The sequence below is a fragment of the Hyperolius riggenbachi genome, chromosome 9 (assembly GCF_040937935.1).
Source record: "Hyperolius riggenbachi isolate aHypRig1 chromosome 9, aHypRig1.pri, whole genome shotgun sequence".
Lineage (NCBI taxonomy): Eukaryota > Metazoa > Chordata > Amphibia > Anura > Hyperoliidae > Hyperolius > Hyperolius riggenbachi.
In genome coordinates, this window is record NC_090654.1 from 118,064,894 (window position 1) to 118,087,951 (window position 23,058).

At 45.1% G+C, this 23,058-nt stretch overlaps 1 protein-coding gene across 1 annotated transcript in view; it reads right to left on the minus strand.

Annotated features, from left to right (window-relative positions):
- The window catches only part of BAHD1 (bromo adjacent homology domain containing 1), a 222,832-nt gene extending 207,112 nt beyond the window's left edge, over positions 1 to 15,720 (minus strand). The window contains exon 1 of the mRNA XM_068253393.1: positions 15,490 to 15,720. The gene's annotated coding sequence lies outside the window, so the exon portion shown is untranslated. The remainder of the gene's footprint in view (positions 1 to 15,489) is intronic.
- Positions 15,721 to 23,058: the final 7,338 nt, after the last annotated feature.

Sequence of the window (23,058 nt, forward strand, 5' to 3'; positions counted from 1 at the left end):
AAGTATTAGAGGCAGAGGATCAGCAGGACAACCAGGCAATGTGCATTGTTACATATGTATCACTAGGACCATCAGTGAACATATCCACATCCAAGTATAAAAAGGCCTTTAATAAAACAGATAAAAAATTTCCATAGCGCAATATGTTAGCTCACGGTAAAAATCAACTGCGCTTCTCGCGCCCTCCAAACACTTACAAGCTCCCTATAGGGATTTTAGCATGTCATAACTGCAAGTCTCACGGGTCCAGTGCGATCTGCTTCACCAGTCGTCTGCGGCGTCCCGCTGTATCGGCTCCCGCACCTCCCCGGACTTCCGTCTACCATCCGAACACGTGATATGCGTCAGGCATACTGGCCTTTGTACGATCATGTATGATTTTCGTTCCACTTCTCATGTGTACACCACTTTGTATTGGTCTTTCACGTGGAATTCCAATAAAATTGATTCATGTTTGTGGCAGTAATATGACAAAATGTGGAAAACTTCAAGGGGGCCGAATACTTCTGCAAACCACTGTAGCACTGCCTAAGCAAAAACATTAGCATTAGCATGCGAGGGGGTGCTTGTGGGTACAGGAGGCTGGGGCATACAGTCCATAATGGCCCATACTCACGGGCTACAATTGTCGCCCGTGAGTATGAGGTGTTGCACGGGCGCGCACCCCGAACCGTCACTGATGTCGCCAGGCGATTGACCGCAACTCCGCCACAACTGTCGCTAGTCTGCGTGAGTATGCGGACTAGCGACAGCAACTTAATTGCAAATAGACGGCGCTTCCGGCGAGGGGGGGGGGGGGGGGGGGGGGAGGAACGTCGGCGACAGCTTCCATCGCACCGCTGGTCCCTCTTCCGCGTGTGTACACGGAGGGACCTGGCGACGAGCTGTTGCAGGCCTGTCGCGCACACGCTCACGTGTGCTGGCGACAGGCCACTTTTGTAGCCCGTGAGTATGGGCCATTATAGAGTGTGGAGGATGTTGGGCTGGGATATACAGTCCATAGGGGTGATGAGAGTATGAGGGCAGTATAAGGGGTATACAATCCGTGAGGTATGTTCCTCTCAGTTGATGGCAGGCAGCAACATATCGGGCTGATAATTGCTTAATTGTTTTCTCTTCCCCCACTAGGATGTAGTTTCCTCTCCTCATCACTGGAGGTGAAATCCAGGATGTGGGCGGAGAGTCTCTAGAAGTTGGCAGTCCTCAAAGGTGCATATTTGCTACAGTGTAGCATGAGGTGGTCCTCATCCTTCAGGTCCCTCTAGTCACACTGCCTGCACAGTTTCTCCTCCCGGGACTTTCATGTCTGTCTGCATCTCCAGGCTGTGGGCATTGAGACGGCATAGGCTTAGGGCCTATGTATATATGCTATGTGACTATTTCTAAAATTTTAGGTAGGGCAGTGATGTTGGCACATGCAAAACCTCTGAACGATTTGTTTACTTATGAAACATCCAACTCCTTTCAAGTGTCAATAGAAGTTATAAATTAGATATAGAAACTAGTAAAAAAGGTCCGCCCATTAAAAAACAGGCACTAGGAGATGGCCGCAAAATGAGCACACCGCTGTCCAAAGTATATGCACACAGGGAGATGTTTGGCAGTTGTAAAAAGCTGTTAATTCCCACAACGCAGTGAGGTTCACAGGCAGCAAATTGTCAGGCCTGGAAGCAGGGACACAGGGGTTTTATTATATAGGATGGCAACAATTTAAACAATGAGTATGTACATTTTTGTGAAAAGATCATAAAGTATTTAAGCGGATCTGAACTAAGAACTTCCTCTCTGCTCTAAGATAACCAACAGCATAATAACCTTTAAAGAAAAACATTTCTTTGTTACAGCTGAAACAAATCCTGCAATAAATCTAGTGAGTCTACTTCCCGCTTTCACAGAAGCAGACATAGGGTTAACATCTTCTGTTTACAAATGAGCTGCCCTGCCAAGGCAGCCAGCAGACACAGCTGAGAGATCAAATTACACTTGTAATTAGCCACAGATGAGGGGGAATTAGACAGTCTAGACCCTCTAAATACATACAGGGGGCATTTCTCTATTTTTTCCTGCTGTCCTGTGCAAGAGTTCAGGTCCACTTTAATGGGATATAAAAGAGAAACTATAAGAGATAAAGAAATAGGAAATTTCAAAACATCATTTTTTGAATGAAGTGGTTACTTTGGTGCTGGCAGCCCACTGTCAGATAAAACAAAAGGATTTTTGGTATTAGGGTGTTTAAGCTGTATGTTTGTATAGGGATGATGCCATTTTTTTTCTTTTGGCTACCTTACCACTTATTGCTCCAGGGGCGTAGATATTCGTCTATAAAAGTTAATGAGAAATGGATGATAAGTAAAAATTGCTCTGGTCCTGAAGTTAAACAATGCAAAGAGTTAGCTTTTCCAGTAGATACCGGTACAGTACATCTGTGTCAAATTCTACTTCCTGATGTACGGAATAGAGAAAGATTGATCTTTTTTGCACCAATTAGAGCAAATAAGACTTTGACGTGTCCATTTTGCATCAATGCTCCAGGACCCACACGTGCCACTCTCCTATTATAATTAGCAGGCGGGAAGTGGTTAAGCACCTTCTGACCGGTCACCTGGTGTGGTCTTTTGGCTGTACAATAGCAGACAACCCCTCCTACCCACCAGGAAAATGAAGCACACTGTTGACAATATCCTATATTTTGCACAGCACACCAGAATATCCCACACAGAAAATAACAGCTTCTGATTCTTCAACTCTGCCATGCCATTACACAGCTGAGTTGGTTCAGGGCATGCCAGAAAATAACATGAGTGGGCATGGAGCTCATAGCAAACCTGAACTGAACTTCCATATACTTGAGCCCAATCTGCGATTCAAACAGAGGACAAATGGTTAATTTGCATATATTCAGCAGTGATGCACTGGGAGACATCTCAAGCTCACTTCAACCTGAATTATCGCAAATTCTTTCTGTTTTGAGAAAGCAAACTTGTTTTTCTTAACATCTTAGTAAGGGGGCTTTTAGGACCATTGTAGTCCTTTACACACTCCAATGAGTTCTGGGTCACCATGAGCTTGCTGGTTAGTCTGTATCAAACAGAGGAGAAAACACCAGGTCTTGCCCAGGCAAAAACCTCCATACCTAAAATCACAGGTATTAGTCATACATTTACAAATACATAGTTGTGGGAGGAGCATCAACCTTTCACCAAAATCACAGGTGTTAGTTGCATATATTTCCAGATACATGAACAGCCATGGGATGATCATCAACCTTTTTGTGTGACCTACAAAAAGGATGATAAGCATGCCAGAGAGTCACAGTAGAGAGACTGCTGATACCGCCAAAAAATAAATAAATAAATAAATAAAAAAAAAAAAAAAAGGACCACAGACCAGTTCAAGCCTGCTGCAAGATTCAGAACAACCAACAATTCCATTGATTATCTGGGCATGCTTAGAAACAAACTGGGGTGACACCCAGAGAAGGCATCTAAAACAATTCATATGGTATAGTCCATATTATTAAAGGGGAACTTCAGCCTAAACACACTGTCATCAAGTTACATTAGTTATGTTAATTAGAATAGATAGGTAATCTGATCTCTTACCCACCCTGTTTTAAAAGAACAGGCAAATATTTGTGATTCATGGGGGCTGCCATCTTTGTCATGGGGGCAGCCATCTTTTTGGTTGAAAGGAGGTGACAAGGAGCAGGAGACACAGTTCCAACTATCCTGTGTCCTGATTACCCCTCCCAGCTGCACACGCTAGGCTTCAAATGTGAAATTCAAAATGTAAATATTGCACCAAAACAGCAGAACGAGAACAACAAGATCAGAAATCCCATCATGCTTTGCACAGCATCAGGGGAAAAAAAGCCCGGGCAGTTTTCTTCTGTGCAGCTAAAAATGAGGCTTGTATAAGAGAAACAAAGTTCTGATGCTGTGAAACTGTTAAAGGAACACAAAGCCTTTTCAGTGCTGCTGAGTCGATTTTTAGTCCAGAGGTTCACTTTAAACTAAATCATATAATACGATACAAATGTTTTGCCTGAGTAATTTCAGTGGGAGGGAGGGTATTGCACACATACATGTAGCAATTATTACAACAAATTAAAACAATAGAGTCCAAGTAATTGTCAAAGGTATAAAGTGCTGTTAACAGGATTCTTCCCTGGCAAGATGAGAAAAAGAGAGCATCTACCCAACATTCACGTCCCTAAACTACTAAATCAGGCAACACAAAATCCATCAATTCCAAGTAACAAATATATGTAAAAAAAAAAATTAATAAATAAAAATAAAAACACACACCTCACTTTTCTGTTGTAATCTGCAACCATACACAATCTGCAATCATACACAATCTTCTAAATACTGTCCTCTACTTCCTCAGCAAGTAAATATGGTAATGATTCTCTGCTCTGCACATCTCCTTTAATAAAGAACCTCCTGAGATGGATTGTGTGATCACAACCCTCCAACTAAGGACACTTTCACAATTACACAGGCAAGGACTGTCCCAGAAGCTTCAAAATGGAAGGTAAAAAAGATGCACTTTGAGGAATACTCTCAGGATTTTGTATCATTATTATAGTTCTCTATAGTGAGGGGGAAAAAATAGACTCTTGTGGGATTTACTTTAATCGCAATCTGTGTCACTAAAGAAGATATTGTCCTAAAGACCTCTATGGAGATTTGTGTCTTTAACCTTCTTGGCAGTATGATTAGTTCTTGATTTTAGGGTCTAAAAGCAGTGCAGTTTTTTATGCTTTTAAACCCTAAATTTTGGATGTAATCACATGCCAGAGGAACCCCCAGGTCTAGTTCAGGCAGCCTCAGTACAAAACTCACCTCCTCCAGAAACAAAGCCCTGCATTCCCACCTCCTGCCCTCCGAAAGCACTCTATTGCTATGGCGAGATTGCTGTCACATGACAGAGAGCTCACTTGAGGGATCGAGAGCCTAGGAGGACACAGAGGAGACTGTCTTATTCCTGGAGACATGAGTATGAAGTTCTGCTCCAGTGCGAGTTGTGCAGTAACCTGCCTGGCGGATGCCCTGATCCTGGGTTGAAGATACCGTTAGGAAGGTTAATGTGAAAACTGGTTGTCCTGGGAACAGCAGCAATGAGCGCTAGTCAGAAATGAGCTCTTCCCTTCTGTACAAAAAGATTACTCTACTTCCTGTCTGGAGAGGAAGTGATGGAAATGTATATAGTTAAAGACAAAGGGAAGCAATAAAATGACCACACTTTCTTAAACTTAATGGGTACCAGAGGTGGCATGTTACATGAAGAGAGCAGTGTGTATGTACAGACCCAACCCTACATAGAACTAGGCGGGGTTAAGAATACCAGGGCTGCTGAAAATAATTATAGGTCATAACACTTATGAGAGCAGGAAACAAGATAATGGTTGAAATTTTGCCAGAATGGAGGCAGAATTAACAAGATCATTCACCTGAGGAAATAAACATTTAAAAGGTAGATTAACATTTTAAAACAAAAAATTAAAGAGACTCTGTAACATCAGAAACATCCCCTGGGGGGGTACTCACCTCGGGTGGGGGAAGCCTCCGAATCCTAATGAGGCTTCCCACGCCGTCCTCTGTCCCACGGGGGTCTCGCTGCAGCCCTCCGAACAGCCGGCGACAGACCCGACTGTAAATTCAGTCGGGGGCGCTGTGGCTGCTCTCGGCTCCGAAGTAGACGGAAATACCCGATCTCAGTCGGGTCCGCTCTACTGCGCAGGGACCGGAAACTTGCGCCTGCGCAGTAGAGCAGACCCGACGGCGATCGGGTATTTCCGCCTACTTCGGAGCCGACAGCCGTCAGAGCGCCTGCGCAGGAGCCGGGAAGGTAAATAATGACATTTTGCACGGAGGGCTGCAGCGAGACCCCTGAGGGACGGAGGACGGCGTGGGAAGCCTCATTAGGATCCGGAGGCTTCCCCCACCCGAGGTGAGTACCCCCCAGGGGACGTTTTGACGTTACAGATCCTCTTTAAGTCTATGGGATTCCAAGAAAGTCTCATTTACTCTTAGGAGTACGAGGTTCCAGTCTGAGCTGTCCAGCTTCTGCTGAGCCTGTGCACACTGCTGCCTCAGCTTTTTGTGTAATCTGATGTGATCTGACATCTTGTGAGTTTTCTGCTCACCACAGTTGTAAGGCGTAGTTTACCGGTTTTACTTTAGCCCTCCTGTCATCTCAATACAGTCTGGTCATTCCCCTCAGACCTCTCAACAAAATGTAACAATCTACAGATCTGCAGCTCACTGGATGCCATCATTTTTCATGTTAGAATCCCAATTACCAGTTTCAGAAATATTTAAACATGCATGGGCAAACTTGGCCCTCCAGCTGTTGAGGAACTACACGCCCCACAATACATTGCAGAAGTCTGACAGCCGCAGTCATGACTCAAAGGCAAATGCGTTGTGGGAATTGTAGTTCCTTAACAGCTGGAGGGCCAAGTTTGCCCATGCCTGCTTTAAACCAACCTCTAAAGACCAATAATCAAGTAATGGTCACAAACATTTGTACCACCATTCTGGTATTTGATGCAAACCTGGCCATGTAGTGAGAGGGGTATGGAAGTCCTATATTTGCTTCCTATTAAACAATGCCAGTTCTTTGGCTCTTCTGCTATTCTGTAGGCTTCAAAGTGTTTTAATCAAATATCTGAAACATGCAGAGTTACTGTCAACCTTTAGGGCCCGTTTCCACTATTGTGTTGCAGAATCGCCGGCGAATCACCGCAGGCAAATCGCATGCGGGTGCGATTCCGCATGCGTTTTTTGCCGCGATTTCGCATAGGTTAGGGTGATGCGAATTTAACCATGTCACTGCCTGTGTGAATTAACATGGGTACCTATGCAAAATCGCATGCGAATTTGCGGCAAAAAACGCATGGGGAAAACGCATGCGATTTCCCTTTTAAATACATTGCGTGCGATTCGCCTGCATTCCACACGCAAGCGAATTCTGAGGGCTCTGCCGTGTAGAAAAATCCTGCACAGAAAAACGCTCAGGAAAACTGACAAGTGGAAACAGGCCCATCCACTTGTATTGGCTGTGCGAATCTGCATGCGGGCAACGCATGCGGATTCGCGATAGTGGAAACGGGCCCTTAGAGTTCCTGATCTGCATATTTGTTGCGAGTCTGTGGTTCAAAGGACAACTGAAGTGAGAGGTACATGAAGGCTGCCATATTTATTTCCTTTTAAGCAATGCCAGTTGCCTGGCTATCCTGCTGATCCTTTGCTTCTAATACTTTTATCCACAGACCCTAAATAAGCATGCAGCAGATCATATGTATCTTATATTTTTGTAAAATCTGACAAGATTAGCTGCATACTTGTTTCTGGTGTAATTCAGACACTACTGCAGCAATATAGACCAGCAGGGCTGCCCGACAACAGGTATTGCCTAAATGGAAATAAATGTGTCAGCCTCTAAACACCTCCCACTTCAGTTATCCTTTTACCTCCCTGGCGGTTAATTTCCCCAGGATTTCTGCGCAAAACGTGGTTCAATTAATTTCATTAAAAATTTCATCATACATTTACAAGCATTTTTTTGTTTTGTTTTTTGTTTTTAACCACTACAGGACTAGAGCAATTTTCACATTTCGGCACTGCTCCCATTCATTCATCAATAACTAGACTACTACTTATCACACCTAAGATTATCTATATAGTTATTTTCAGGACAAATTAGACTTTTAGTGTGTGAAAATTTTGTTTAGCAATGGCCTTATTTTCTATGCATTTAAAAAGGAAAATTAGGGTGTAAAAAAAAAAAAAAAAAAAAAAAAAAAAATAGAACACACACACTATTTCTCCATTTACATCCAATAGAGCTTTACAATAAACAGTGCTAAGTATAAGTTAAACCCACAAATTTAATTGCTCATCCATCCTGTTTATTACAACATTTACATTATGTTCCTAGCACAATGTATGGTGACAATATTGTATTTGGAAATAAAGGTGTCTTTTTTGCTTTCTCATTATACGCCATTGATTATTATGAGACAGTATTTGCAAAAATAATATTATTATTATTATTATTTAGTATTTATATAGCGCCGACATATTACGCAGCGCTGTACAGTATATATATATATATATATATATATATATATATATATATATATATATATATATATATATATATATATATATATATATATTGTCTTGTCACTAACTGTCCCTCAAAGGAGCTCACAATCTAATCCCTACCATTGCCATATGTCTATATTATGTAGTGTAAGTACTGTAGTCTAGGGCCAATTTTTAGGGGGAGCCAATTAACTTATCTGTATGTTTTGGAATGTGGGAGGAAACTGGAGGGCCCGGAGGAAACCCACGCAGACACGGAGAGAACATACAAACTCTTAGCAGATAGTGCCCTGGCTGGGATTCGAACCAGGGACCCAGCGCTGCAAGGCGAGAGAGCTAACCACTACGCCACCGTGCTGCCCTTATAATAAATAATAAATAAATAAATGTAATATACCCTCATGGCATATATCTTTAAAAAGCCAAGCTCCAAAGCTAACAATGCATGTTTTTTTTCCTTACATTCTGTAACTTTATTTTCTTATTTTGGTACAGAATATGCAAAAATGTAATTGCTTTTGATTCAGTTTGTGACTAAAAAGAATACACAAGACACGACCCTCAACTCTAAAGCTGCATCTACACGCATAGATGTGGCGGCGATGTTCCTTATCAATCGAGCCGCTAATGCGGCTCGATTGATAAGATCCGACAGGACGGATCTCCCCACCGCCGATTCCCTGCTCGCTCCCCGCAAGGGGACAATGGCAGGGAATCGAGCGGAAGATAAGCGGCGCCGGCGGGGACGAGCGGGGAATCGAATCCGGCGCCCGAGCGGGAATCCGGAAGAGGCGATCTGGCGGCTAATCGAGCCACCCGATCGGAGCCTCATCTACCCGTGTAGATGAGGCTTAAAACTCTAAACTCCATTCAATAACTTAGGCTTAAAATATTACCACATATGTCTCTTGTAGTTTTGCTAAGATTTTCCCAAGTTTGATCATAGTTTTGAAAATCACTTTTTTATATTGCATTGAGTTTGTCCCTACTCAATTTTTATGTGATGTGCGCCCAAGCTTTAAGACACACCAAAATGTATTCTACAACTCTTCACGATTAAAATTATACCACATATGCCTCATTTAGTAACAAACTGGTGGTGCAGTCTCCACAACTACACTGGACAAATATATTTGTCCAGTTAGGCTTAAGTGGTTAATATTGAATTCAATGAAAAAAAAAAATAGTTTGCCGCCAGTTGTTGATGCTGCGTGGCCCTGGCGTCACTAACACCAATCGCCGGGGAACATGGAACATGTAATCGCTGAGGGAGGAGAAAATCCACAGAGGGATATGGAAGAAGACACTGGGGAAGCCGTCGGAGTTACACAACGAGGGATCAGTACGCCAATGGTGAATATAGGTTAGCCAGACATAGTTACCCCAGTATAGGTTAGCCAGGTATAAATGTCCTCAGTATAGATGGCAGCAATAGATGCAACAGTACACGTAGGTTAGCCAGGAATAAGTGTCCTCAGTATAGTAGCTATATGTGCAACAGTATAGACTTGCCAGGAATAAGTGCCCCAGTATAGTTGGCAGATACAGGTGCAACGGTATAGGTTAGCCAGGAATAAGTGCCCGAGTATAGTTAGCAGCTACAGGTGCTGCAGTCAGCCAGGAATAAGTGTCCCACCTCCCTCCTTTCCGACCCCCCAGCGGCTATCCTCCCCCCCCCCCCCCCCCTCCTGATCCCCTGCGGCGCTGTGAGAAGAGAACGGGGAGTTTTACTCACAGATGCTTTCTCCAGCGATTATCACTGATTCTCTTCTGCGTACTGCTCCATTATACTGTTTACAGTTACGGGGACGCGGCTAATATCAGCCACGTCCCCGGTACTGTATACAGTAGCCCGGGGCTGTACCGCAGAGGAGACTCTACGATCATTGCTGGAGAGAGCCTCGGAAAGTAACACTCCCCATTCTCTTCTCACAGCGCTGCAGGGGGATCAGGAGGGAGGGGGTATCGGAAGGGAGAGAGGCGGGTGGGGGGAGAATTGGAGGGGGCAGGAGGATAAGGAAGGAAGGGATGGGGCTCATGTCGCCACACTGCTCTGCCGGCTCCATGTGGGCTTCACTGGGACTCATGGAAACTGGTTGGTACACTGTGGGTAGCTCAAATCGTTACCCACTGTGTGCTGACAGGCATCCATCAGTACTAGGGAAGCTCACAGAAGCAGAAAAAGCAGAGCGGAAGAGATGGACTAGTCCAAAACCTGTCACTTCTGTCAGATTTCTACTACCTACTATAAGTGACAGCAACATAGGAGAAAAGTAATTTATGGCTCATTTTACTCTGGAAAAAAAACATATGTCTTATTTGTTTATGTTTGCACATATTTTAAATTTTACAATGTTTTTGCCATAGTGAGATATAGATAGATAGATAGATAGATAGATAGATAGATAGAATTTATAGCACAAACCACAGACACGCGATCTGGGGGGGGGGGGGGGGGGAAGTGATTCATCAGAAAACAGCACCTTCTATTGCTTCATGGGCCAGTTCTCTTGTCCTCTTAGCCGAAATGTTGTGTTTTTGCTACTATGGTATATTAAAATTTTGCTGCATTCGCATTAAACCAGGTGGAGACCCAGTAATTCTTGTTACTTTACTGATGTGGCCAGTTGTCAGCATGGTTAATCAAGCTGGTCTGAGTGTTCCAACACCTCTCTCTTACAGCCAGGGTCACAATATTACATAAGCCTAGTCAAAGAGCGAGCAGAAGTGGATGAATGATAAATGACTACATTTCAGGCAGAAGCAGTTTCCATCAAATACAGCCGCTGCACATGGCAACTCAGCAACAACCCCAACACAAGTGATTCTCCTTACACAGCTCACCTTGCGCTTATATTCCTCATACAGCAGTTTCTGGAAAGCTCTGGCCTAAGCTAGTCTTATCCTGAGGACAGTGTTTCAGCTAAATGAAAAAGGCTACAGGCAGACAATACAGTGCACCCCCCACAGTCACCATTTATTTATCTGAAGTACAAAAGATCTCAATACACAGCAGCCTGCATCTGACAAGTTACAAAACAAATACCAAGCTGTAAAAAAAATAAAAAAAATAAAAATAAACTTCACAGCTTTGTCACACCCAGCACTATCGGAGCAAGCTATGTTAGAATAGCACTTCTGGATAGGAGGTAACAGGCTAGCCTTCATTCTTCAAGTGCATTAATAAGCCTGGGCAGCCATAACCCTCTACTCAGTTCTTTCCAGTACCACTTTTGATAGGTGCTAACCAATAAAATGTCCCTGAAGCACCCAACAAGGACTGCTAACTTGGTTATAGCTCCTACCTAGTGATCTAGCCATTACAATTTGGCCTTTGCCAAGGTTACTCCGGAAATTAGACTTGCTCATTTTTTCCCACTTCCAACTTATCAGCATAAAGAACTAACTTCATTTGCTGTCTAGTATATGCCACCTCTATCTTTCAGGGCAGTAGGCATGGATTGTTGAAGACAATTGTGACTGGCATACATTAATATTATAGATTTATATAGCGCTGGCATCTTCTGTGGCGCTGAAACGTCTGCATGTGCCACTGGATCGCTTAGCAAAACTGGGTAAACACCATGGACTTAATTCACTAAGACAAACAGCATGCCTTTTCAGAGATAACACGCCTTATGAAAGTGAACACACCTTATCAGAATACAGAGTAGCATAGCGGACTTATGGCTGCTAATTGGCAATGACTAGAGCTCCACTCGTCCTGCCCTGAGCCCCTGCGGGTTCCTAACGCTCGCTATGCTACTCTGATAAGGCATGATATTTGTCTTAGTGAATCAAGCCCCTTGTGTGTGTAGTCATAGGGCATGAATAAGAAACAAGTGAATTACACTTTCTGCATATACACACATTCTAAGATGCTCAACTTCAACAAGAGAGATATTTAACCCATGTATCACATTTTCACTACACTAGCATCTTAAAGAGAGGACCTGAACTCAGAATTTCCTCTCTGCTCTAAAAGATAACCAACAGCATAATAACCTTTAAAGAAAAACATTTCTGTAATACAGCTAATACAAATCCGGCAATAAATCTACAGTGTGTCTACTTCCAGCTTTCATAAAAGCAGACATAGGGTTAACATCCTGTGTTTACAAATTAGTTGCTTTGCCAAGGCAGTCAGCTGACACAGCTGAGATCAAATTACAGTTGTGATTAATCACAGGTGAGGTGGGATAAGAGAGGCCAAACCCTAAATACATACAGGGTGCATTTCTCTCTGTTTTCCTTATGCCCTGTGCAAGAGTTCAGGTCCACTTTAAAAAGCTATACAAGGTTTGAACCACCATAAATCAAGGTGCTCATGTAATTATTCTTCAGGGTGGTTAAAGGACATTAAATGAAGCTCTGATCAACACCGCAATATATTTGCATTACTTATTTTAGCCCCGTTTTAAGATACTGCTTCCTAAAAAGTGTAGGGAAAATTGTTCCTAACCTGCACAGGATTAAGGAGACATTAAAAGCTTGGAAAGGATGAGGGGAACATTTTCACAGCATACTTTTCAGGGATCAGCATACACTAGCACTATAGGGGCAGAATATCAGCTTTGTGGTGTACACTGAGATGACATACCAGTATCTAATATTGGGTTAAAAAAAGAATCAGTAATGTATGTTTATTAAATTGCAGATTAGGGTCACTTTTAAAGCATTTAACCATCTAACACAAACTTTCAAATCATTCATTTAAAAGCTATTGGGCTCAGTGATTAATCTTGAATCCATATCAAATCCACAGCCTCTAGCAGTCACATGCCATGCGGTGCCATGGTCTCAGTACAGAAGAAGAGTTCCACAAACTGGTACTGGACTTGGAATTAAAGTAGACCTGAACTCTTGCACAGGACAGAAGGAAAACAAAGAAATCCACCCTGTATGTATTTAGAGAGTTTAGCTTGTCTAATTCCCCCTCATCTGTGTCTAATCACAAGCTCTACTTTGATCTCTCAGCTGTGTCAGCTGGCTGCTTCGGCAGAGCAGCTAATTTTTTATGTAAACACAGGATGTTAGCACTATGTCTGCTTCCATGAAAGCAGGAAGTAGACAAACTGCAGATTTATTGCAGGATTTGTATCGGCTATAACAGAAATGTTTTCTTTAAAAGGTTATTATGCTGTTGCTTATCTTTTAGAGCAGATAGGAAGTTCTGAGTCCAGGTCCACTTTAAACAGTAATGCTTATAATACAAATGTATTTTTAAACCTTAAAATAGTTAACAGTAAACTCCTAGCCTTCAAACCCTGGCTGTAGTCATTACTCAAACTAATGCCGGAAAATTCAGCAAAGCGATAATAGATATTTTTATTCATATAATGCCAACATCTTCCGTAAAGCTGCACAACGTACAAAAACATACAATAATGGAAAGCATAGATACATGAGCAGTTCAGCATACTATACAATCAGGACAACCAGTGACAAGTACAGATACAAGTGATGTGTAGTTTGAGAAACAATACAGTAAAAATAATAAAGTTATCTTGAAGAACAATCGACTATACCTTGGACAACTTTTATCTGACAACACAGCAAGAAATGCAGAACTGCCGTTTAGGTCATTTAAACTGAGGTGAAGACCCACACTTTTCAGACACAGAAGAAGTAATTATAAATAATCAATGCAAATCATAAGCAAAAGGGTAAAAAAAAAAAGTCAATCAACTGAAACTACCGATACATATAATAGCTTAATTTTGTTCAATACTTTGAGGAACATTATTAAAGTGCGATGCATAGACCCATTCTCCTGAATTTCTGTTTACTAGGAAGAACGGCTGAACTGGATCAGGCAGGCACACAACTGAAGCATCTTTGCATTTCTCTCTGCCCAGCAATATAACAGTCAAAAAAGGCTGGCAATTACTCATGCTTCCCTATGGAAGGGCCTGTTTTTACATGCAAACAAGACTGTAAACCGTTCTGATGACAGTTCCTCTGCAGGTATCCTACCAAGTAACAGGTGGATGTGTCAGAGGGAAAGGGTGTGCCACAGTCTCAGATTTTCATCTCAAACTTCTGAGTGAGCACTTTTCACTGATGTCCCATGAGATCATAACAAACAGGGAAGAAGCCACAGACGTCAGAGGAGAAATGCCTGTACAGCAGCAGCAGCCCTGTCCTACTGTGCCTCCTCATCCTAGAAAGCTCCATCTCAGCAGAGGAGCACGCTACCTGCCATGAACAGGAAGTGACAGCTCGTCCCCTCATGTCAGTGCGTGGCCTGCACTCATGCCTGTGTCACACCTTACTGTCAAGAGACGTCATGACCGCTGCAGACCACAACATGGCCATGGATCATGGAGGGATCACTTTAACCCCTTCATCGCTGGATTGCAGCAACAGAGGCCGAATTAAGCAGGAAAAGCTGTGATAAGTAATCTAGGAATTAGTAAAAAAAAATAATAAGGTCTCCAGCATGAAGTTATCAGACAGCGATCAGAGTACGAATCACAGGCCAGTTTCTAGATTACCAAATATAAGACTTTTCTGCCTGGTACACACCATGCAATTTCCCATCAGATCGAAGGGTCGAAACGATCATTTCCAACAGGTCCAATCAGTTTTCTGATCACTTCTGTACAAAATCTATCCATTTATTCATTGGCCTCAAGTCAGATCCTGTACATACAAAACTGTGTTGCATATAGCAGGCTGCCTCCCTCACAGGCACCATAACTGGGACAGCTGATGGACTTCTCTACGTGCAGTCCCTGTCGCTGCAAAGTCGCAGGTCTGACACTTCTATGCCTACACACCATGCAATTTCCAATAGGTCGAATCGATAATCTCCGACAGGTCCAATCAGATTTTTGATCATTTTTACAATTGATTTCTGATCTTTTCTGTCAACAATCGATCAGAAATCTGATCAGACCTGTCAGAAATTATCAATTTGACCCATCGATCTGACGAGAAAATTGCATGGTGTGTACCAGGCACTCCAATGCAGCTGCACGGGCACATCTTCCATGCCCTCTCCCGGGTGTCAGGCATCCCTCTTCCCCTTCCCACCCCAGCTCGAGCGCAGGTGACACCCTACAAGGACACGGGCTTCACTGCCCACCCGTGGGGTGAGATCTGCACCTAGATCGCGTGAAACAGGTGTGTGTTGCACCCGAGGGTGGCACAGGCGTCATGTGGGAGGCACTCCGGCCATAGCGAGTGCTGGGAAACCACCCTGCCATCCACGCTTCTCCCCAGGAACATGGCTAATTATAAGCAGCTAGCGAGGGGGCATCAGGGAGGGCGCCGCACGGCAGGCACATGCCACTACAGATGACCAGCTGCTGCCATCGCACTGCCAGGGCTGCAGCAGCGGGGAAACGGCACAGATCGCGCCCCTTACCTGGTACAGAAGCGGCCACATCCCGGGGGGCAGCCACATACGCCATCTTCCCGGGATTCTCCCGACACTCAATTTGCATTAGAAGAAAACACACGGAGAGGAGGGCAGGAGGAGAGGAGCAGCAGCCATCTGTAGGTAGGAGGAGTGAGAGACAGGCAGGCAGCAGCATCTAGAGGGGAGGGGATGCGAGAGACAGCACCCTGCCTGCCACTAGTAGTGCTTCCCCTCAGAAGCTGCTGCGCATGCGCGCTGTACTGCCATAACGTCACGCGCCTGCCCAGTGATTCGTCTCGCGGACTTCTACTATAGAATGCGGCGTGTTGCGGTTGCGCAGTGAGCCGGTGAGAGGGAATATTTCGTTCGACGTCGGATTGTGCTGCCTGCCATCCTCATTTGCAAAGATCGAGAAGTGTAAATTAAAAAAAAAAGAAGTTTCGCTTGAAATCACTCTCATCATAAAAGTAGTTTTCCTGGGATACTGCGTAGTAGGTGATGCCAGTTTAGGGTGTGTACTGTAAAGTTGGATTTTCCTGTTTGCAGGTGCTCCCGCAAAATGACCTACATCACCAAAATAACCTACATCATTAAAATAACGTACAATGCACTTAACCTTCCTTCTTTCCTCTACCTTACTAACCTTCCCCTCTCCTGTGCCCAACAGTAGCCACCCCACCCCTCCTGTGCCCAAAAGAGTAGCCACCTCACCAGTGGCGTAGCTAAGGAGCTATGGGCCCCGATGCAAGTTTTACACGGGGCAGGGGCCCCACCAAGCACTCTATACATAACAATTGATATGGAGCACCAAAACTTGCCAAGGACAACCACAGTGTCAGAGGTGCAAGAAAGGAATGGGGAACGGTGTGATAAGGATTACTACTATTCAAAGCATCTATAGAAGTGATTATTACCAGCACAGGACCAATAGTGAGCTAATACTGTAATAGAGGGTGGATCCTTCGGGGCCCCGATGCGGTTGCTACCTCTGCACCCCCTATTGCTACGCCACTGCACCTCACCCCTCCTGTGCCCAAAACTAACTTTCTACCTTTCCTGTGCCCAACACTAGCCTTCCCCTTTTCCTGTGCCAACACTAATATTCTTCCTTTCATGTGCCTAAAACTAACCTTCCCCATCGCCTGTGCCTAACACTATCCTTCCTCCTCTCCTGTGCCTAATCCTAACTTTCACCATCTCCTCTGCTAAAACTAACCTAACTCCCACTCCTGTGCCTAAAGCTGGCCATTGACGGTCCAATTTATAGCGAAAAATCGTTCGAGCAATCAGAAATTCTGATCCGATTGGTTGTAAATAATCTCAGTTGATGGGCACAATCGATAATGAACAATTATAAAAACAATCGTCCGATTGAATTTTCGTCCAACCAAAATTTGGATTTTCTTGTTGGTCGAGATAGATAGGAAGCAATGATTGGTTAGTTGATGGTGTAGTGAACGATTTTTTGTCCAGTCAGAATTTCTGATCGCTCGAACGATTTTTCGTTAGAAATTGGACCATTAGTGGCCACTTTAACACTAACCTTCTCCCTCTCCTGTCCTCCCCTCTCTCAACCTCTACTCTGCCCAATACTAACCTTCCCACTCTCCTGTGTCCAACACTAACCCTCCCCCTCTCCTGTGCCCAACACTAACCTTCTAATTCTCTGCCTAACGCTAAGGGCCTGTTCTCACCTAGCGTGTTTGCGATTTTTAGAAATCGCGAGCACTGCAATGTGAAGGATGCCATAGGAATATGTTGCTCACATTGATTTGCTTATCGACAGCGATCAGCAAAGTGTTGGAAAATGCTGAAAAGCTGCCCAGTGTGAATGGGCACTAACCTTCCACCTCTCCTCTGCCTAACACTAACCTCCCCCTTCTCCTGTGTTCAGCACTAACCTTCCCCCTCTCATGTGCCTAACACTAACCTTCCCCTTATCATGTGCCCAACATTAACCTTCCACCTCTCCTGTGCCCAACACTAGCCTTTCCCCTCTCATATGCCCAACATTAACCTTCCGCCTCTCCTCTGCCTAATACTAACCTTCCCCTTTTCATGTGCTCAGCACTAACCTTCCCCTTCTCCTCTGACTAACACTAACCTTCCCCTTCTCCTGTGCCCAACACTAGCCTCCCCCTCTCCTGTGCCCAACACTAGCCTCCCCCTCTCTTGTGCCCAACACTAACCTTCCCCCTCTCCTGTGCCCAACACTAACCTTAAAGAGACACTGTAACTAGAAAAACGGCCCCTGGGGGGTACTCACCTCGGGAGGGGGAAGCCTCCGGATCCTAATGAGGCTTCCCCTGTCCTCTGTTCCACGGGGATCTCACTGCAGCCCTGCAAAGCCGGCCCGACAAATCCGTCAGCCTGTTCAATATTTACCTTTCCAGGCTCCAGCGGGGGCGCTGTTTCGGCTTTCATCTCCGAAGTAGACGGAAATATCCTATCTCAGTCGGGTCCTCTCTACTGTGCAGGCGCCTGAGACTTGCGCCTGTGCAGTAGAACGGACCCGACTGAGATCGAGTATTCGGAGCGCAGCGCCGCTACTGCGCTGGAGCCGGGAAGGTAAATATTTACATCGCCGACATTTGGAGGGGCACAGTGAGACGCAGGAGGACGAGGGAAGCCTCAATAGGATCCGGAGGCTTCCCCCCTCCCGAGGTGAGTACCCCCCATGGGCCTTTTTTCTCAGTACAGGCTTTCTTTAAGCCTCTCACGTGCCCCATATTAGTCTTCCCGGCCTTTCCTGTGCCCAACACTAGCCTTCCTCCTCTCCTGTGCACAACAATAACCATCAACCTCTACTCTGCCCAATACTAACCTTCCCACTCTCCTGTGTCAAACACTAACCCTCCCCATCTCCTGTGCCCAACACTAACCTTTCCCCTTTCCTGTGCCCAACACTAACCTTCTCCCTTTCCTCTGCCCAACACTACCCTTCCTCCTCTCCTGTGCCCAACACTAACCATCAACCTCTACTCTACCTAATACTAATACTCTACCCAATACTACTCCCTTATGTCCAACACTAATCCTCCCCCTCTCATGTGCCCAACACTAGCCTCCCCCCTCTCCTGTGCCCAACACTAACCTCTCCCCTGTCATATGCCCAACACTAACCTCCCCCCTCCCCTGTGCCCAACACTAATCCTCCCCCTCTCCTGTGCCCAACACTAGCCTCCCCCCTCTCCTGTGCCCAACACTAACCTCCCCTCTCTCCTGTGCCCAACACTAACCTCTCCCCTGTCATGTGCCCAACACTAACCTCCCCCCTCCCCTGTGCCCAACACTAATCCTCCCCCTCTCATGTGCCCAACACTAGCCTCCCCCCTCTCCTGTGCCCAACACTAACCTCCCCCCTCTCCTGTGCCCAACACTAACCTCTCCCCTGTCATGTGCCCAACACTAACCTCCCCGCTCCCCTGTGCCCAACACTAATCCTCCCCCTCTCATGTGCCCAACACTAGCCTCCCCCCTCTCCTGTGCCCAACACTAACCTCCCCCCTTTTTCTGTGCCCAACACTAACCTCCCCCCTCTCATGTGCCCAACACTAGTCTTCCTGCTCTCCTGTGCCCAACACTAACCTTCCCCCTTTCTTGTGCCCAACACTAGCCTTCCTCCTCTCCTGTGCCCAACATTAACCATCAACCTTTACTCTGCCCAATACTAACCTTCCTACTCTCCTGTGCCTAACACTCTACTCTAGCTCACACTAAGATTCCTCTTCTCCTGTGCTCAACTCTAACTCCTCACCCCTTTCCCACCTCCTCTGCCTAATGGATGGGCACACATTGTTGGAGAGCCTGGAGGAAATGAGAGGGGCATGTCTAACTATGCACATATACTCTGCATAGTATAAGCAGAGTATATGCACAGCGGTAGAGGTGCCAATGGTGTCTAGTGGTTCTAAGCTCCCCTATATGACTTCCCTGGTGTCTTATGGTCCCCCCTCTGCCTCCCCCATATAGTTTCCCTGGTGGTTAGTGGCTCTTGTTCTGTGTTCCCCCATCCATATTCTAACAACAGGTAAATACCAATAATATGAACATTTTACCACATTGCTTCTGGTGGTGGTGGGAGGGAGAGAAGGTTACACTGGTTGCAGTTGGCAGGGAGATGAGTGGGAGAAATCACACCGTGTGCTGTTTTGGGGTTAGTAGCTGATCCATTAAGGTCACTGATTCTAGAGGGTGGGTGGATGGGAGGGAGAGTGTTTGGTTGTGGCTTTGGCCTCAGTTCACTAAGCTTTATCAAACACTTTATCGAACGTTTGATAATTTACCTCATGGGTAAAATCTAATTTTGAATTCACTAAGGTGTTATACAGTGGGTTGCAAAAGTATTCCGCCCCCTTGAAGTTTTCCACTTTTTGTCATATTACTGCCACAAACATGCATCAATTTTATTGGAATTCCACATGAAAGACCAATACAAAGTGGTGTACACGTGAGAAGTGGATCGAAAATCATACATCATTCCAAACATGTTTTACAAATAAATAACTGCAAAGTGGGGTGTGCATAATTATTCAGCCCCCTGAGTCAATACTTTGTAGAACCACCTTTTGCTGCAATTACAGCTGCCAGTCTTTTAGGGTATGTCTCTACCAGCTTTGCACATCTAGAGACTGAAATCCTTGCCCATTCTTCTTTGCAAAACAGCTCCAGCTCAGTCAGATTAGATGGACAAGCGTTTGTGAACAGCAGTTTTCAGATCTTGCCACAGATTCTCAATTGGATTTAGATCTGGACTTTGACTGGGCCATTCTAACACATAGATATGTTTTGTTTTAAACCATTTCATTGTTGCCCTGGCTTTATGTTTAGGGTCATTGTCCTGCTGGAAGGTGAACATCCACCCCAGTCTCAAGTCTTTTGCAGTCTCCAAGAGGTTTTCTTCCAAGTTTGCCCTGTATTTGGCTCCATCCATCTTCCCATCAACTCTGACCAGCTTCCCTGTCCCTGCTGAAGAGATGCACCCCCCGAGCATGATGCTGCCACCACCATATTTGACAGTGGGGATGGTGTGTTCAGAGTGATGTGCAGTGTTAGTTTTCTGCCACACATAGCGTTTTGCATTTTGGCCAAAAAGTTCCATTTTGGTCTCATCTGACCAGAGCACCTTCTTCCACATGGTTCCTGTGTCCCCCATATGGCTTGTGGCAAACTGCAAACGGGACTTCTTATGCTTTCTGTTAACAATGCCTTCCTTCTTGCCACTCTTCCATAAAGGCCAACTTTGTACAGTGCATGACTAATAGTTGTCCTATGGCCAGAGTCTCCCACCTGAGCTGTAGATCTCTGCAGCTCATCCAGAGTCACCATGGGCCTCTTGACTGCATTTCTGATCAGCGCTCTCCTTGTTCGGCCTGTGAGTTTAGGTGGATGGCCTTGTCTTGGTAGGTTTACAGTTGTGCCATACTCCTTCCATTTCTGAATGATCACTTGAACAGTGCTCCGTGGGATGTTCAAGGCTTTGGAAATCTTTTTGTAGCTTAAACCTGCTTTAAATTTCTCAATAACTTGATCCCTGACCTGTCTTGTGTGTTCTTTGGACTTCACGGTGTTGTTGCTCCCAATATTCTCTTAGACAACCTCCGAGGCCCTCACAGAGCAGCTGTATTTGTACTGACATTAGATTACACACAGGTGCACTCTATTTAGTCATTAGAACTCATCAGGCAATGTCTATAGGCAACTGACTGCACTCAGATCAAAGGGGGCCGAATAGTTATGCACACACCACTTTGCAGTTATTTATTTGTAAAAAATGTTTGGAATCATGTATGATTTTCGTTCCACTTCTCATGTGTGCACCACTTTGTGTTGGTCTTTCATGTGGAATTCCAATAAAATGGATTCAAGTTTGTGGCAGTAATATGACAAAATGTGGAAAACTTCAAGTGGGCTAAATACTTTTGCAACCCACTGTATATAGAATGTTTTATCGATAAAACGTTCAATAAATCTATAACACCTAGTGAATTCAAAATTAGGTTTTACCCATGATGTAAATTATCAAACATTCGATAAAGTGTTTGATAAAGCTTAGTGAATTGAGGCCTATGTGTGAGAGGTCCCTGTGGGTGTTGTTGGGGGTAGCTGAAATCTTGGCTTTCAGGTAAATCTCCTCTAAACTATTAATGCTGGGATCGCTCTCCTCCCCACCTACTACAGAGAGTCAGCTCCTAAGATCAGTTCTCCCCTACTGCAGAGGGCCTGCTCTTAGGATCATCACTCCCATTGCAATGTCAGCCCCGGGAATACCCCTCCTACTGATCCTGGGATCACCACTCTTCCTCCTACTGCAGAGCGTAAGTTCCTGGTATCACCGCTCCCCCTCTTACTGCAGAGAGTCGGGTTCTGGAATCAGTTTCCCTCCTCCTACTGCAGAGTGTCACCTCCTGGGATCACCAATCCCCATCCTACTACAAAGTGTACATTCCTGGTATCACCGCTCCCCCTCTTACTGCAGAGAGTTATGTTCTGGAATCAGTTTCCCTCCTCCTACTGCAGAGTGTCACCTCCTGGAATCACCAATCCCCATCCTACTACAAAGTGTACATTCCTGGTATCACCGCTCCCCCTCTTACTGCAGAGAGTTGGGTCCTGGGATCAGCCTCCCTCCTCCTACTGCAGATCGTCAGCTCCTGGGATCACCAATCCCCATCCTACTACAAAGTGTACATTCCTGGTATCACCGCTCCCCCTCTTACTGCAGAGAGTTTAGTCCTGGGATCAGCCTCCCTCCTCCTACTGCAGAGTGTCAGCTGCTGGGATCACCACTCCCTCACCTTATGCAGAGTGTCAGCTCCTGGGATTACCATTCCCCATCCTACTGCAGAGCGCAAAGTCCTGATATGATATCAACACTCAAACTCTTACTGCAGAGTGTTAGGTTCTGGGATCAGCCTCCCTCTTCCTATTGAAGAGTGTCAGCTCCTGGCATCACCACTCCTCTTCGTACTGTAGAGTGTCAGCTCCTGGCATCACCACTCCTCTTCGTACTGCAGAGTGTCAGCTCCTGGCATCACCACTCCTCCTCGTACTGCAGAGTGTCAGCTCCTGGCATCACCACTCCTCCTAGTACTGCAAAGTGTCAGCTCCTGGCATCACCACTCCTTCTAGTACTGCAGAGTGTCAGCTGCTGGGATCACCACTCCTCTTCGTACTGCAGAGTGTCAGCTGCTGGGATCACCAATCCCTCACCTAATGTAGGGTGTCAGCTCCTGGCATCACCACTCCTACTTGTACTGCAGAGTGTCAGCTGCTGGGATCACCACTCCTTCACCTAATGTAGAGTGTCAGCTCCTGGGATCACTCTCTGCCTCCTACTGAAGAATGGCAGCTGACACCACCTGTCACAGCTGTCTATTATTGGATGCATATAGTATTGTAGGTCATTGACATCTAAAGGCCAAGTGATGATTGAGGGGTAAGAACTAGTGATTACCTGAAGCAGTTCATTTTTGTTTATGGGGTGATGGGAGACTTATAAATATTAGGAGGATCACTGTTGGTGTTAGTAAACATTACTGGCTACAAATAAACCTTGATACAAAAAAAGGTCCA